General features: G+C 37.8%; 1 protein-coding gene across 3 annotated transcripts in view; it reads right to left on the bottom strand.

The window, feature by feature from the left end:
• MACIR (macrophage immunometabolism regulator) overlaps nt 1–15,480 on the bottom strand; it is a 46,746-nt gene extending 31,266 nt beyond the window's left edge. Inside the window, exons 1-3 of one of the 3 annotated variants that reach the window (XM_074206983.1) lie at nt 15,356–15,480; nt 15,051–15,239; nt 4,498–4,587 (exon numbers count right to left, since the gene is read on the bottom strand). The gene's annotated coding sequence lies outside the window, so the exon portion shown is untranslated. Of the gene's footprint in view, nt 1–4,497; nt 4,588–5,841; nt 9,223–14,708; nt 14,954–15,050; nt 15,240–15,355 lie in introns of those variants that run through there. The other 2 variants (XM_074206982.1, XM_074206984.1) reach the window with 2 other exon arrangements.
• Nucleotides 15,481–16,683: the final 1,203 nt, after the last annotated feature.

The raw sequence follows: 16,683 nt of genomic DNA, 5'->3' as shown, positions 1-16,683 counted from the left end.
TCAAGAAACTCAGTATCTAGGTTAGTCTTCTCCACCGTAATCCCCTAAATCTTTTATAATTTGTCCCTCTCCTATCTTTTCAATTTTTCTATAACCTATCACCCCACCCTACACCCACCATCATGCTCTCTGAGATCTCTTCAAACAAACAAGATACTCTATCTTCCAACTCCAGACATTTTTACTGATCATATCCTAGGATTCTATCCTTCCTGGCTTCTTTTAAGTTGCAGCTAAAATAGTACAAACTGTCTTTCTCAGTCCTCCTTAATCTGAACCATTTCCCTCTGTTAATTATCTCTAATTTACGCTATATGTAGTTTGTGTATAAGTGCATGTTATCTCCACCTGTAGACTATGAGATCCTGGAGAGTACAGATGGTCTCTTGGCTTTCTTTCTATTTTCAGGACAATGTATGGCATATAAATAATTGCTTGCTGATTGAATGACTGACTACCCTTACACTTAATGAATTTCAATTTATTTGTTATCAGTACTGAATTTTCACAAACAATCTTGCTTTCCAGGCAAAACTGTTCTGCCTCCATAAGCCCAAACTCTGAAATCTCTCCATCCAATTTCCTCTTCTTCCAGTTCTCACACTGTCAAAATTTTGACGTTTTAGTAACCAGTTCAACTTCAATATTTTTCTTGACCCTTGACCCTCTTGGCCCAGTATCCCACCACTGTGTATGCTTGTCCAAATCCAATTTTACACTATGTCCATCACCTACCTTCTCCGTATTCAAATACTGCTAAATCCTTCTAGGGAGTTATAACATCATTTTGACTTAGGGGCACTATAAAAATTAATCTGAGCCCTCACTGCTGCATGCTAATAATCCATTGGTGTTTCAATGATGGACACCCAAAGACACCCTCCACAGTGGTTAATCCAAACCTTCTCTTCTCAACCACTCATATTACCATCTCCTAAAGAATCTCACCTTATACTTTACTAAAATAAGTTGAGATCATACATCTTGAGTTCAATCTCCTCTCCAATTCCATACCTCAAATTACCTCAGTTTCATCTCCCAGTCCTTTCTTTTATCCCAATCTCAGAGGATGAAGTAGTTTTTCCTCTTCTACAATATCAACCCCTTCTAAGGTTCCCTTGTTCCTTCCCCATTCATTCCCTTTTACCAAACTGCCTTCCTTCAACCATATTTTTCACTTTTCCCAATTTTCTAACTATGCTTATCAAGTGGTTCTTTCCCTGCAACCTTCAAATTTGATCCAAGCATTTCAAACTATCATCTTACCTGCCTTTCACAGTAAAATTTCTATTAAATGTCCCCATATTCTTTGCCTCCACTTTCCCATTTCCCACTCTTTTCAACTCCTTGTATTGTGGCTCTAATTCCACTACTTAATTTATATTACTGTCTCCCAGGGTAACCTATGACCTCTTAATAGCTTTAAAAAAATAGGAAGGGGAAAGGAAGCTTTTTTTAGCTTTCATCACCCTATAACTTTTTTTTTTAGATTTTTGCAAGGCAACAGGGTTAAGTGGCTTGCTCAAGGTCACACAGCTAGGTAATTATTAAGTGTCTGAGGTTGGATTTGAACTCAGGTACTCCTGACTCCAGAGCCGGTGCTCTATCCACTGTGCCACCTAGCCGCCCCCCCCCACCCTATAACTTTTAATACCATTAACCAGTCTTTCCCCTTGGGATTCTCCACCCTCTCTTGGTTTTAATGAAACATGGCTCTCTTTCACCCTATCAAGTCCTTCAAGTTCTCCTTTGTAGGATCACAATCCAGGATCCACGTAGGATCCATGGAGGATCAATAAACCCCCAGAGCTGTTTTGGACCCTCCTCTTTCTAGATACTCTCTCCTGATGATCTAATCAGTTCCTATGGATTGAACTATTATCCAATGGAAATGATTTCTTTTTTTTCCCTTTTTTGTTTGTTTAGATTTTTGCAAGGCAATGGGGTTAAGTGGCTTGCTCAAGGCCATACAGCTAGGTAATTATTAAGTGTCTGAGGCCCTATTTGAACTCAGGTACTCCTGACTCCAGGGCTGGTGCTCTATCCACTGCACCACCTAGCCATCCCCCAATGGAGATTTCCAAAACCATATATCTAGTCCTCATCTCTCTCCTAAACTCCAGATCCCTATCTCCAACTGCTCATTAGATAATTCTATAGATATATCAATCTCAATTATTTCCAAAGAAGAACTCCTCTTTCCCACTCCTCCTCCTAACTTCCATCAGTGCTTCCAGGCAGCCAGTTCATAAGCTAGAAGTCTTCCTTAATTCTTCAATCTCACTCATTCTCCACAGGCAATCAGTCAATTACATCTCTTCCTAATTCTTCTTCTTCCCACATCCTTCTCTGTACTTCTACAATACCCACTCTATTTCAGACTCACACCACTTTTCACTTAATCTATAATGACTTAAATGGTTTCCCTGCATCCAGGGACCTCGTCTCCAATCCATTCTACACACCATTGCCAAACTGATATTCCTAAAGCACATATCTGACAATGTCAATCTCCAGTGGCTATCTATTCAAGATAAAATCTTAACTCTTCGGTCTGGCATTTAAAGCACACTACAATAAGGTTCCAAGTTATCTTTCCAAAATAATTGCACATTGTTCCCTTCACAAATAAATTTTCTTCAATCAAACTGGTCTTACTATTCCCCATACATGACATTCCATCTCTTGCCCATGGGTCTTTGCATGGGCCTCTTCTTGATTCCTGAAATAGTTTTCCTCCTCATTTTTGTCTCTTGGAATCCCTGGCTTTCTTCCAGTCACAGTTGGAATATACCTTGTATTTACTTCTCCTGAATCCTGCTGTCTCATTCCCCATTACATTAGAATGCAAGTTACTTTTAGCACAGGAAAGAGATTAACTTTTGTATTTGTATCCCAAATCTTAACCTGGTAGCTGATACATAGGAGGTTTTAAAAAAATATTTATTGAGGCTTATTGATGACTTTCAGATAGCTATTATTAATAGAAGTCTGACTCTGGTATTGAACGAAAGGAGAAATAGGCATAGTATAAAATCAAATCACATACCAAGTCATAAACCCCAAATTCAATCAAGCAAAAGCCAATAAGGATTGTTATCCATTTGCAATTGCTTCCTTGTCCATTTTTTAAAAATGAAATATTACTTCTTTATCTTCTCAACACCTTGTGCTATGCTATACCTGCCTTTTAAAGGAATATCAATGAACAGAACCAGAAAAACAATGTATACCCTAACAGCAACGTGGGGGTGATGATCAACCTTCATGGACTTGCTCATTCCATCAGGCAATGAGGGACAATTTTGGACTACCTGCAATGAAGAATACCATCTCTATCCAGAGAAAGAATTGTGGAGTTTGAGCAAAGACTATTACCTTTAATTTAGGGGGAAAATGTTATCTTATTATGTAATTTTGCTATCTCTTATACTTTATTTTTCTTCCTTAAAGATATAAAAATTTCTCTCTCATCACATTCAACTGGGATCAATGTATACCATGGAAACAATGTAAAGACTAACAGAATGTCTTCTGTGGGGGGTGGGGGGAGGGAAGCATGAATGGGGGGGAAATTATAAAACTCAAATAAAATCTTTCTAAAAAATAAAAAAAAGGAATCTCAAAGTAGTTTTTATATCTTGCTCTTTATCATTCTGTTACTAACTAATTAGGCAATGTTTTATTATTAAGCTGCTCTGCTCAAGGATTACAATAATATCTCTAAGTGGTTTAAAGCAATGACGTACAAAGACAGATGAAGTGGAATGCTGAGATAAACTGCAATATAGTGTAAAGGAACTAAAAATTCTGCAAAAGTTCTCTTTAGTTGTATACATACACTAACAACACAAGGAAAGAACACAAAAGTATACTGTATTTTTCTGTGCTAAGTCATGATGAAAGGGATTTCACAATTTTAACATAAATGACTGAGAATAATGAATTTTATATTTATTTACCCTGGTATTTTGCTTACTCTGTTGGTATGTCATTTTATATATATATATGTATATATATACATATATATATATATATATATATATATATATATATACACACACACACACATATCCAGCATTTTACACAAAGCTATTTCACAAAACTTTGGCTGGGAAATTCAGTTGTAATGTCTTATACTACAATGCCCCCTAAATTAATCCCACTAAAAAGAAGGGGGGATAAAAGTAGCCACAGTATCACTAACTGCTATACTCTGAAATATGCCATAGGACATTATCCATTCTAAAGAAACAAAAATATTACACATCAAAAGAGGAAAAAAAAAATCAGTGAAAAAATTAAAGCTCATTATGATACTGAATGTAAAAAAACTGCAATTACAAGCATTCAATATAGACTACAGACTGCAAATATGTACAGCATATTTGCAATAATGTTGATTATTTCACTTTTTTGATATCTCAGAATATATAGGTGAACTATTTTTTTTGTTCAAGCACTTAACAAAATAAAAGGTTAAAAAATATGGCTCACCAGATTAAGTCCCAGCAGATGTCACAGTACAGTATCCAGTGAGTCCCAAGGGAGCACAAGCATTCTAATTTTCTTACTATTCTCCAGATCCTAAACATGAAATATAAAAATAAACTTTTAATTTAAACCTTCCCCAAAAATTCTAAGTTTACAATTTTCAAAGCAATACATAATTTGTAAATGCAAAACAAAATAACTATCACAATATATCAAGAGAGGTTACAAATTATTGAGGATTTAGCATTTGATTCATTCAATTAATATAGTTTTAAGTTTGTTGAACTAAAAAAAAACATGAAAGTTTTAAACTGCTGGTTCCTTTTTTTCTTCTCTATTTAAAAAGAATCCTGTGGAGAGTCATTAAGTCTGATAATCTAAATAAAAAGAAGAGAGTTCAAATCTGGAGATTAAATGCTAGTCTAATATCCTGATCCTTTAGTGGATTCATACAATTATCTTTTCTGTGTCTCTCCCCCTTACCAGTAAAATGTGGGCAATTATAATCCCCTATAGAAAATTATTATTGGGAATAAACAATGACTGTCAAGTATTTGGGAAATAAGAAGAAAAGTCATTTTTTAAAACAATAAGACACTGGCTTAAGTTTTTCACAACCTCTCTCTCTCTCTCTCTCTCTCTCTCTCTATCATATGTGTGTGTATATACACAAATACATACATACATACATATATATATATATATCTTTATATGTAGGTATACATTTATATATGTAGGTAGGTAGGTATCTCTTCCTAGAACTGTTTTAAAACACACCAAACTCCCCAAAGTACTTTTCCACCCACAAATGACTCTGTTGTTATGTTATTAAACGATGATGAAAAGGAGAAAAAAGTTACATCTTTGAACTTGGATAAGGTAGAGTACAGGAACCAAGTTTATAACCAGTGTAGCTGAGAGGGGTACTCTCTATAAAAATTGGAAAGAATGGAGGATAGGCTGATGGGGAAAGATAAAGAATTGTTTAGATATACTGAATTTGAGGTATTCATGGGACATTTTGGGGGAAATTTAATTTTAAAACAATTACACACATCATCATCTATTTTGTCATTCCTAATTTTCAGTCTCAAATTCCAACTGCCTCTATGACAACTCAAACTAGATATCCCGTAGATATGAAGTCCAAAACAGAACTCATTTTCTCCCACACACATAAACCCTCTCCTCTTTATAACTTTCTAAGTACTATTGAGAGAAACCACAATCTTCACAGTCACTCAGGCTTAAAACCTAGGTATTATCCTTGACTCCATACTTGCACTATACTCTGCCACGTCCTATTAATTCTATAAAGGCAGCTAGGTAACACAGTAGAGAGAGTACCGGGGCTTGGAATCATCTTTATAAAGGTAAATCCAGCCTCAGACATTTACTGGGTGGGTAACTGAGTAAATCACAACTCTGCTCAGTTCCCTAACTGTAAAATGAGCTAGAAGGAAATGGCAAACCACTTTAGCATCATTGCCAAGAAAACCTCCTATGTCACAAAGAGTCAGGATGTGACTGAAAATGACTCAACAAAAGAAAAAAAATGATTCTATCTACACAACATTGCTGACATCTGTCCCCTTCTCACCTCACATAGCCAGCACCCTGCAGCAGGACCTCATTACCTCAAGCCAACACTGCTGCAGTAGCTAACCTGTTGATTTATTTCCCCACCTTAAGTCTCTCTTCAATTCTGCTGTCAAAGTGAACTTTCTAAAGCAGAGGTCTGACATCATCCCATAATCAATAAACTCCCTTTTGGGCTGATAGCAAGTAGAAAATCCTGCTAGGTTTTTAACTGTTCCCTGTCCCCCACCTTTCACAACTGGACTCTCTTACTTCTCTAGTCTTTTTACATTTGAATCTCTTCCTTTTACACAACCATCCAGTGATACTGGTCTCCTTGTTGGTCTTCAAAGGAAAATCCATCTCTAACTCATACCTGGAATCTCCTTGTCTTTCCCTCCAACACACAGTTCAAATCTTTTCTTCAAGAGGTCTTTTCCAAACCCCCTTCTCCCCTTTCTAGTGCCTTTGCTCTGAGATGGCTGTCAATTAAACTCTACATATCTTCCATTTACATAGTTGTTTGCCAGTGGTTTCCTCCATTAGAATGAGTGTTCCTGGAGGGCAGGGGGCCATATTTTTGCCTTTTTTGGTATTGGCTCCATCTGGGACATAATAAACATTCATACTCTTGTCAACTTCACTTTACCAACAGTGATGCCTAGGTCCTTTATATCAGAAGAGACCTTCTGACACAAAGGTAACAAATCCAAATAACAATACAGGACAATATTTTAAAAAGAAATGGGAATACCAGATCATCTTACTTGTTTTCTAAGGAGCCTGACTGTAGTTCAAGAAGAACATGGAACCAGTGATTGGTTGAATATTGGAAATGGGTATGACAAAGCTATACAATGTCACCTCATTTATTTAATTTATTTGCAGAACACATCATGCAAAATGCCAAAGCTAGAATTAAGGTTGCTGAGAGAATTATCAATAATCTACGATCAACAACCTATATAAGATTGCTTTCTGTTAGGGGGAGGGAGAAAAATGTGGATCTCAAAACCTTATAAAAAACCAACTGTTGAAAACTATCTTTGCAAGGAGAGAGAAAAACATGGAATTTAAAACTCTACCAAAAAAGGGACAGTTTTCAACTATCATGTTGAAAACATATCTTTGCAGCTATGCAAATGATATCACTCTGAAGGCAGAAAGGGAAGAGGAATTAAGAAGACTCTTAAGGATGAAAGAGGAGAGTGGAAAAACCATACTGAAGTTTAACATCAAAAAACCAAGATCTTGGCAATTGATCCTGTAACTTCTTGACAAATAAAATTAAAAATGGAAGCAGTGTCAGATTTTATACTCTTGGGCTCAAAGATCATTGCAGATGGCAACCACAGTCATGAAAGCTCTTTGGAAGGTAAGCAATGACAAATCTGGGCAGTATAATTAAAAAAAAAAAGACATCACTTATCTGGCAAAGGTCCATATTGACAAAACTATGGTTTATCCAGTACCAATGTATGAATGTGAGAGTTGGACTAAAAGGAAAGATGACTGCCACAAAATTGATGCTCTGTAATTGTGGTTCTAGTGAAGACTCTACAAGTCCCTTGGACATTAAGATCACCAAATAAATCAATATTTAAGAGAAATTAATTCAGGCTATTGGAAGGCCAAATGCTGAGACTGAAGCATAAATATTTTGGCCACATAATGAGATAATAGGTTTCATAAGAAAAGGATCCTGTCTTTGGGAAAGATTGAAGGCAAAAGGGAAAGGGGATAGCAGAGGATGAGATGGATGGAAACAATAAGCATAAACTTGAAAAGACTCTGAGAGACAGTAGAAGATAGAAAAGCCAGGTATGTTATGGTTCTTAGAGTCATAAATAGTAGGATATGACTGAAAAAATTCTGATTTTTATTAAGTACTTAAAGGAGGGAAAAATCATTCTCTTTGGTTAGCAGGAAAGAAGGGTTATTGAAGGTTTTGTGAAGGAGTTAGATCCTGAAGGATGAGCTGGGCTTCATTCAATAGGTGGAAATTACTCATGGCAGAGCAAAGTCACCGGGAAAGAAAAGGGCAAGGTATTTTTGATGAGTGGTATTTTCTCTGCAGTACTTGAGTAATGTTGTTTATTATCTTTTGTTTCCTCATATGTAAAAGGAAAGGGGTTGCACAAGTTAGCCTCTTAAGTTCTTTCTAGCTCCAGAATTATGGCCTTTTGATACTATGACTTTCATGCAACTACTATTTATAAGATCAGAAAAATGTCTTTACCTCCTGCCTTCCTTCAATACTCAGCTGAAATCTCCCCTTCTTAAAAAGGCTTTTTTTTCCAAACCTCCACCTAGAGCCTTCCCTCTGAGATGTCCTCACAATTAAATGGTACAGTGTATCTTCTTCCAGATTGATTTTTTTTTTTTGACTAGGTAAAAGAGGCCATTCTTTGCCTCATTTCTTTCCTGGCTTTCATCACTGAATGGACATTACCTCAGGCAAACTGAAACCTGGGAAAGACCTTAAGCTTAAAAAGGTCAAGATCTTCCACTGCATCTGGGGGTCACCATTGGACCCAGACTGTTCTGAAGGAGAAAGTGAGTCTGGTGACTTTGCACAGACCTGGCTCATTTAATCCAATTCACTTGTATATCATGGTATCACCTCCTCAATATCATGGTCCTCTTCTCGAAGTCTGTCCAAGTTTATGTTTTCTAGCATATGGAGGGCTTTTTATGCCAGGACAACATACCTCTCCAACCTCATCTCACTCTCTTTCCCCTCCTATACTTTGTGAGCAACTGAGACATATATTTAGATGGCTCTCCCTGACCACAACTGTCAAACACTAAAATCCTTTGCATCACTGAATGTCCAGTTCTTCCATGTAGTTGCCACTGAGCTAATTCCTTGCCCAACCAGATGTGAGGCTGGTCTTTTCAGAACCATCACAGAACCTCTCCTGAAATTCTAATTAGTGCTGCAGTAATCTGTGAAAACATTTATCTTTTCTAGTAATAAGTTTCTTGAGGGCAAGAGTAAGGTCTTGGATATCCTAATTATCCTTCACATCTAACAATGGCTTGTACATAAAAGGTGCATAATAAGTACTAAATGACTTTCTTAATCTTATTATAACAAAAACTGATCTGTATTGATTCACAAACATTTATTAATGAAGAGATCATGAGATCTTTGAATATGAAGAGATAAGTAGACATACACACATTTTCATACATATATACATACATACAAGAATGTCTCATTTTATTCAATAGTTGATTTTTTTAAACAAAATACTGAATTCACTATATTTTGAAAGTTCTTGCTTTCTTCTAGGTTTTGGAGTGGACAGAATACTAGATTATAAATCAAGAAGTTGTGAATTCATACCTCACCTCAGAGACTTACTTGTTATGATGGTAAATCACTTAACCCTTGCCTTCAACTGATTGTAAAATGAGGTCAATAATAACACTAGTTCATAAGGCTGTTATAAGGATCAAATGAGATAATGTTTGTAAAGCACTTTGCAAATCTTAAAACACTATGTAAGGGACAGCTAGGTGGCGCAATGGATAGAGCACCGGTCCTGGAGTCAGGAGTACCTGAGTTCAAAATTCGGCCTCAGACACTTAATAATTACCTAGCTGTGTGGCCTTGGGCAAGTCACTTAACCCCGTTTGCCTTACAAAAACCTAGGGGAAAAAAAACACTATGTAGATAGATGCTAGCTATTATTAGTATTCTATAGGGGGATTTACATACATAATATCTAAGGTTCCTTCTAGCTCACACAAAAAAAAGACATTATTCAGAATCCTTTTATAAAGTGAATATACATTCTGAAAGGGTGAAATGAAAAAGAATTTATTAAGGATTGCTATATTCTGTTAAACATGATTCTATGTGTATAACCTGTATCAGGATTGCTATCTTGAGGAGGGAGAAGATAGAAAAGGAGAAAAATCTGGAACTCAAAATTTTACAAAACTGAATATTGAAAACTATATTTATATGTAATTGCAATTAAAGAAATACTATTTTTAAAACAATAAAATTATTATAAAATAATAAAATGCTATTATTTTAAATTTAAAAATATATCTAAATTATTAGAAGCACCTAAGACCAAGTAAAAAGAGCAAAACTTTATTCCCTGTCCTCGAGAAGTTTACATTCTAATAGAGGGAGACAACATATAGGAGTGTTCTGGTATAATAATTACTAGTGACTTTTTTCAAGTATTCAAATATAAGTAAAAATAATAAAATTTAATGACTCAGTTAAACTTTAATTTCTAAATATCAAGTCATCTTACCATAGGACTCAATAATGTGACATCATGGTTTTAAATCAATCAATAACAAACAAGTATCAATCAATGTTTTCATACTACCTTAGTATGTACATTGCATATTACAATAGATTAAAAACTCTCAGAGGCTTATTTTCTCAACCATCTCAAGAACAGTACTCAAAATAGTTATGAAGAATGTTATAAAGTTTTTAAACTTCAACTTATTATAATTTGAGGAAGGGAAGGAGACAAATCAGAAGGTCCTATTAACTCAGGACAGATGGCACGAGAGAGAATGGTCAGTGATTTCATGGTAAATAAACCATAGTGACTGATTCTACCTCTCACTCCGTCACCCTGCTAAAAATAGAACACAGCCTTCAAGAGAACACAACAAGGTGAAACCAAGGGAGCACGCCACACTGTCGCCATCTTACTGTTTATGACGTGACTCATTATTTTGTGTAACTGAATGCTGAGTAATATGTCATTACACAGCTATTTAAAAAAGATCACATTTCACATTACTGAAAATGCCACAAGAGAGTACAAGAATGAGCATCCTCCAAGAGTGACTTTCTAAAAGTAGGTTAAAAAGGTAAGTAGATAAAGCTACGCTGTTAAGTCACAGGAATTCTTCATCTCGGATCAGAAGTGGTACTGTGTTCATCCAGGCACTAACTAGCTGCATGACCCTGGCCAAGTCACTTAACCCATGACTGTCTCAGGATCTAAACTATTAAAAAGTAATGATACTAATAGTAGCTACCTCCCAATATTGATATGTAGATCAAATGAAACAATATATTTGCTGGTTTCCTTCCTTCCCTTTAAAAACTCTGACACTGAACTTGTGACATAAAAGCCCCACTGATAAGCAAAGAACATCTGATGGCATCAAAAAGGAGAGAAAATTTCATGATCATAGGATCACAGACAGTAATGGAAGGAAATTCAATGGTCATCAGTCTAACCTTCCATTAACAGATGAATAAACTGAGGTTCAAGAAGGTTATATGACTTGACCAAGGTAATACAGGTAGTAGTAAGTGGAAGTCATCTTTTGAACCCAAGGGCCTCTGACTCCAAATCCAACATCTTTTCTTTCCACTAATTCACATTTCAAATGCTTCTAAACAATAAGGCTTTTTAGATATTTCTTTTAATTTAGAAATTAACATCTATGACATCATCACAGAGACAAAGACAACATGAGGGGAGAACACAGCACCTTGGGCAACAGGAAAAAATGCTGCAAAAAAGAAAAGAATAAGAAAAAGAAAAGGCATAGCAAGAGAGAGATAGATAAGATTTAAAGCCCAGAACTATAAGAAATCATGCATAAACCATGTGAAAGAAAACATAAAACACTGTGACATTATCCTGGAAATTGCTAAGAATGGAAAAGTCTAAAGATGGTAAAAAGCAACCAGACTCCTGAAAAAGGAATTCATCAACAACAGCACAGAAGGCAAAGGGGGTGGAACTGAAAAGACAAACAAAGCCCATTGGGAAACTGGGGGGAAATCTGCAAAGAGAGAGAGAGAGACCTGAAACTAGTCAAGGTATAAACTCCCTAAGAAGGGATGTAGATGCTACACTTAAGAGAGGCTGCAAATATGCAGGTAACGTAATAAAAGATAGTAAAGAACACAAAAGGACATCCATCCCTCCAAGATCAATGGATTAAAAAAAATTATGTATTTACCAAGGACTTCTTAAGACCCAGGAAGCTCTTACTCAGGATGTTAAATTATATTTTAAGACAGAGAGACTCAGAACTACCCCCCCCTCAAAAAAAAGATTTCAGTGTATATCCATTTAAAACTACAAACAGGAAAAAAAAGAAGCAAAAAGCATACACTAAGAAATCAATAGGGATACATTAACAGAAAAGAGTACTCAAAATAGACAAGAACCTAACTCAGCATACATGCCCTCAAAAGGATAAGCTAATGAATTCTGTTACTATTTAAGGGTTTATGAGGAGAAAGAGTTTTTAAGTACGGAAACAGTGAGATCCAAAAACAATCTTTATTTCTTTTCATGAAAATTGATATTAGTATTTGTAAAGACTCAGAAGGGCTGTGAAGATTCATCAATCTTGAAAAGTAAATATTAACAAAACCTTTAAAGATGCATTCTAAAATAGTTCTAAAATAAATTTTAAAGTTTGAAATATAAGCATTCTAACATAGTTCTAAAAGTGTTCTAAGATTAGTTCTATTGAAAAAATATTAAATTGAAAAGTGAAAAGGGGATTAAAATATCCCCAACTGAGACACTAATGTTGACAAAAACATTTCATTGTTTAAAAAAAACATGCATAAAAGAAAAATGTCTGTTATTACTTTCAAATGACTCTGCTCTATTAAATACAGAACTTTTCTAAGTCCTAAACCTTTTAAACATTAATAAAGATAAACTTCAAATTTAATTAGAATAAAACTTTCCTAAAAACGATTTTGCACTTCCTAAAAAAATTAACTTCAAAACTTTAACTGGACAATTCATATTTGATGAAGCAAGATGAAATTTGTTAATCTAATACTATTTATTTCATATATGTTATTAGAAAAAGTTCATTTTAATCATTTAAAGGGGTCTGGTATTCAGTCATTTTGATATTTGAACAAGTAATACTAAAGAAGTTATTTGAAATATCAAACTCCTTAAAATAATTTAAAGTGCTAGACTTTCATTCACTATCTTTCAACGCAACTAAAACTATAAACTAGGTTATCAATGCTGTTTCTGAAATATCAAAATCCTTAAAAATTATTTAAAGTGCCAGATTGTTTCATTCACTATTTTCAATGCTGCTAAAACTATAAACTAAGTTACCAAAACTGCCCATAGTATTGATTAAATCATCCTGGTTTTAGAACATGAAACTTAGTCCTGCTGCTAACATAACTGACAATTGGGAATACAGGTCTGTCTGATGTCTTCTTTGTAACATAAATCTGTTCTGAAGGAAAACCAAAATGTTATACTGATTATCAAACTTAAAGAGCAAGAAGTGTTACTCTTCAAGATTTTCTTCACTGGTATTTTGTTGTTGTTTTTATAGTATATATATATATATATATATATATATACACATATATAGTATATATACTACATATGTATATACTATACACATATATATATATACTATATATATATATATAATGTATCAGAGAGGAAAAAATACTTCAAATTGTGTATCTAGGCAAAAGAGTGTCTTAAACTCAGAAGTCTTAAAATGAAAATTAAGTAACAAACCAGCATGCATAAAATGTACTGACTTTCATTTTAAAACAAGTAACCTAAATATTTTTACCCTTAGGTTTTTATCCCTCAACAATCCGTTCTGCCCACTTAATCTTAACAAATTCACATTTAATTTTGTTCTTCCTTTAAATACTTTATTAGCATGTGCAGTTTCATAAAATACTGCAGAACCTGAAACATGTTATAATTAGCCTAGTTTCATAACCACATCCTCAAAATTAATCCAATCATAAAGTTTTTGGATTTTTTTTTTGCTAACCATCCTTAAATCTGGTAAAAAACGATTGAGAATCAACTTGTGGAAGAGGAAGTATCCTGACTTCATTCTCTATCTCCAAGCTTCATAAGCAAACTAAAAAAACAACAGGCCAGCAACAAACGCCACAGCATATGGCAGTGAGAGAGAGAGAATGTAGAAAACTTCACGCTGCTGCAGTGCCACGACTGTCCTTCCAGCTCAGGTAAAGTAGCTCCAAGGGGCTCTGCTAGAAGAGCCACCCCCGGCCCCCTTCTCCCTCTCAAAGGGCCGGCGGGCCCGCACCTTGTCCTCCCCAGCTCTCACAAGGCCCGGGGGGGGGGGGGGAAGGTGGAAAACAAAAAAGCCCTGAATCATTGAGGCTGGGGCAGACTCGGCGGGGCGGGAGGGGGGTCCTCGCGGATGCCGGGGGCACTCCCCCCTCCGGGCCCTCTCCCCTCGCCCTGCGGGGCGGCCCGCGTCCGGGGGGGCCTTGGCTCCCCTCCCCGTGACACCCAGAGCTAGGAGGGCGCGGAGGGGAGACACCCACGCGCGGGGCTGGCGCCGGGTGCCAGGCGGGCAGAAACACACCCTGGCACGGCGGGCGCACCGCGCGCGGCCCCGCGGCCGCCCGGCCCCAAGGCGCTGGCACAGCCGCCCGCGGGCTCTCGGGCTGGGGCACGGCCCGCAGCGGCCCCACCCCGGGCCCCTCCGGCCCCCCGCCCGCGCCCTCCCGGGGCGGGCTCCCGCGGGATGCCCCCGGGCGGCGGCCACCGTCCCCGGGAGGCCGGGCCCGCGCCGGCCGCCGCCCGGGGCCCGCACCCCGGCGTGGCGCCTCCCCGCAGCACAAAGGCAGCGCCGCCTACCTGGGTGCCGGAGCCCAGCGCCCGGCCGGGGCAGCCCGAGCCGCGCAGCCACAAGAATGCCCCCGAGCAGCGCGGGCGGGCGGGCGGGCGGCAGCGCGGCACCGGCCCAGGCTCCGCCTCCTCCCCCGGCTGCGGAGACGCCGCGGCTCAGCGCCCCGAGCTCCGCCTCCTCCGCCCCAAACAGAGGCGGGGCGGGGCCGCGGCCCGGAAAGAGCGGGAGCCGGGGCCGGGCGGGGCGCGGGGCCGGGGCCCCGGGGCCATTGTCAAGGGCTTCCAGCGGGCCGGGGGGGGGGGGGGGGGGGCGCCACAGCCGCCTCCGATTGGCCGCGCGAAGAAACTGACCTCGGGGAGAAGGTGACGTCAGGGCAGCCGGCGTGCAGGGGCCGGAGGCGAAGCCCGCAGCGGGGCAGGCGCGGGGAGAAGGGCAGCACAGTGAGGTGGCCGTCCGACTTGAGGGGAAACCGGGAGGCAGAGATGAGGGGGAAACAACCCCAGAATTGGGGGGCCGGTCGGAACTGGACTCAAGAAACCCTTGGAGGAAGAAAAAAATAAATAAATCATATTCCTTCCCATTGGCAATGCTGAAATGACAGGCGACCCCAAAGCGGCTAAGAAGTGGAGTTTCTATGATATCAAGAAATAATCACTTTTTCCACTGATCGATCGGTGTAAGAATATGCCCCTTTCCCAGCAAATCACTCTGACAAAAATTGCTCTCCAAACTGGAAAGCAGTTTGGCAAAAACTAGCTGTAGACTAACATCTCACACCATACCCTGAAGTTAAGTTCAAAATGGTCACGTGCTTTATTAGACATTAGGGAGTGCTACATCACAAGCATGCAATAGTTTACCTGTCAGATTTATGAGTAAGAGAAGCATTTGTGACCAAACAAGAGATAGCACTGCTATCATTTAGTTGTGTCCAACTTTTTATGGTTTTCTTGGCAAAGATATTGGACTGGTTTGCCATTTCTAAAGCTCATTTTACAGAGGAGGAAACTGGGGCAAACAGGTTTATATGACTTGTCCACGGTCACACATCTATTAAGGGTTGGGTACCAGATTTGAAATCAGAAAAATGAGTCTTCCCGATTTCAGCCCTATCTCTCAAGCCACTGTACCAACCAATTGCACTGAGAACTTTGCAGGGTATAAAATAGATAATTATGTTTATATTAAATTTCATAGATTTTTCACCAACACAACCAAGACAGTCAAGCTTAGAAGGAAAGCAAGAAGCTGGAGACATGTTTTTTTAAAGCAGATTTCTCTGATTAAAGACTTCATTTCTAAAATATATAGAGACCTGAGTCAAATTTATAAAGAAAAGTTATTCCAATTTTAGGGTATCTGCAATGGAGAATACCATCTGTAACCACATAAAGAACTGTGGAGTTTAAACAAAGACCAAAGACCTTAATTTTTTTTAAAAATTGTCTTATATACTACATAATTTTGCTATCTCTTATATTTTAATTTTTTTCTTCAAGGATATGATTTTTCTCTCAACACATCCAATTTTGATCAATGTATAGCATGGAAACAGTGTAAACATTATCAGAATGCCTTCTGTGGGGGGTTTGGGGGGGAGGGAAGGGAGGTTGGGGGAAAATAATTGTAAAATTCAAAACTTTACAAAAAATGATAGGTAGAAATTACTCTTGTATATAATTGGAAAACAAAATGTGATTTTTAAAAATAGAATAAATAAATACAAGCTGCAATACACTAAAAGTCTTGGAATATTATTATAACTAACTTCCAGAAATAAAGATAAATATCTAAACAACAGTAAAGAATAGAAGTCATTCAACACTTGATAAATGATAAAAAGATATGAACACTTTTCAGAAGAAATCAAAGCTATAGCCATTTGTTAAACCACCCTAAAGATTGATTAGAGAAATGCAAATTAAATCAACTCTGAGGTATCATTTCATACCTATCAGATTGGCTAATATTGTAGAATAATAT

This window comes from Macrotis lagotis, chromosome X, assembly GCF_037893015.1.
Source record: "Macrotis lagotis isolate mMagLag1 chromosome X, bilby.v1.9.chrom.fasta, whole genome shotgun sequence".
Lineage (NCBI taxonomy): Eukaryota > Metazoa > Chordata > Mammalia > Peramelemorphia > Peramelidae > Macrotis > Macrotis lagotis.
This window is presented reverse-complemented; position numbering and strand designations above follow the sequence as displayed.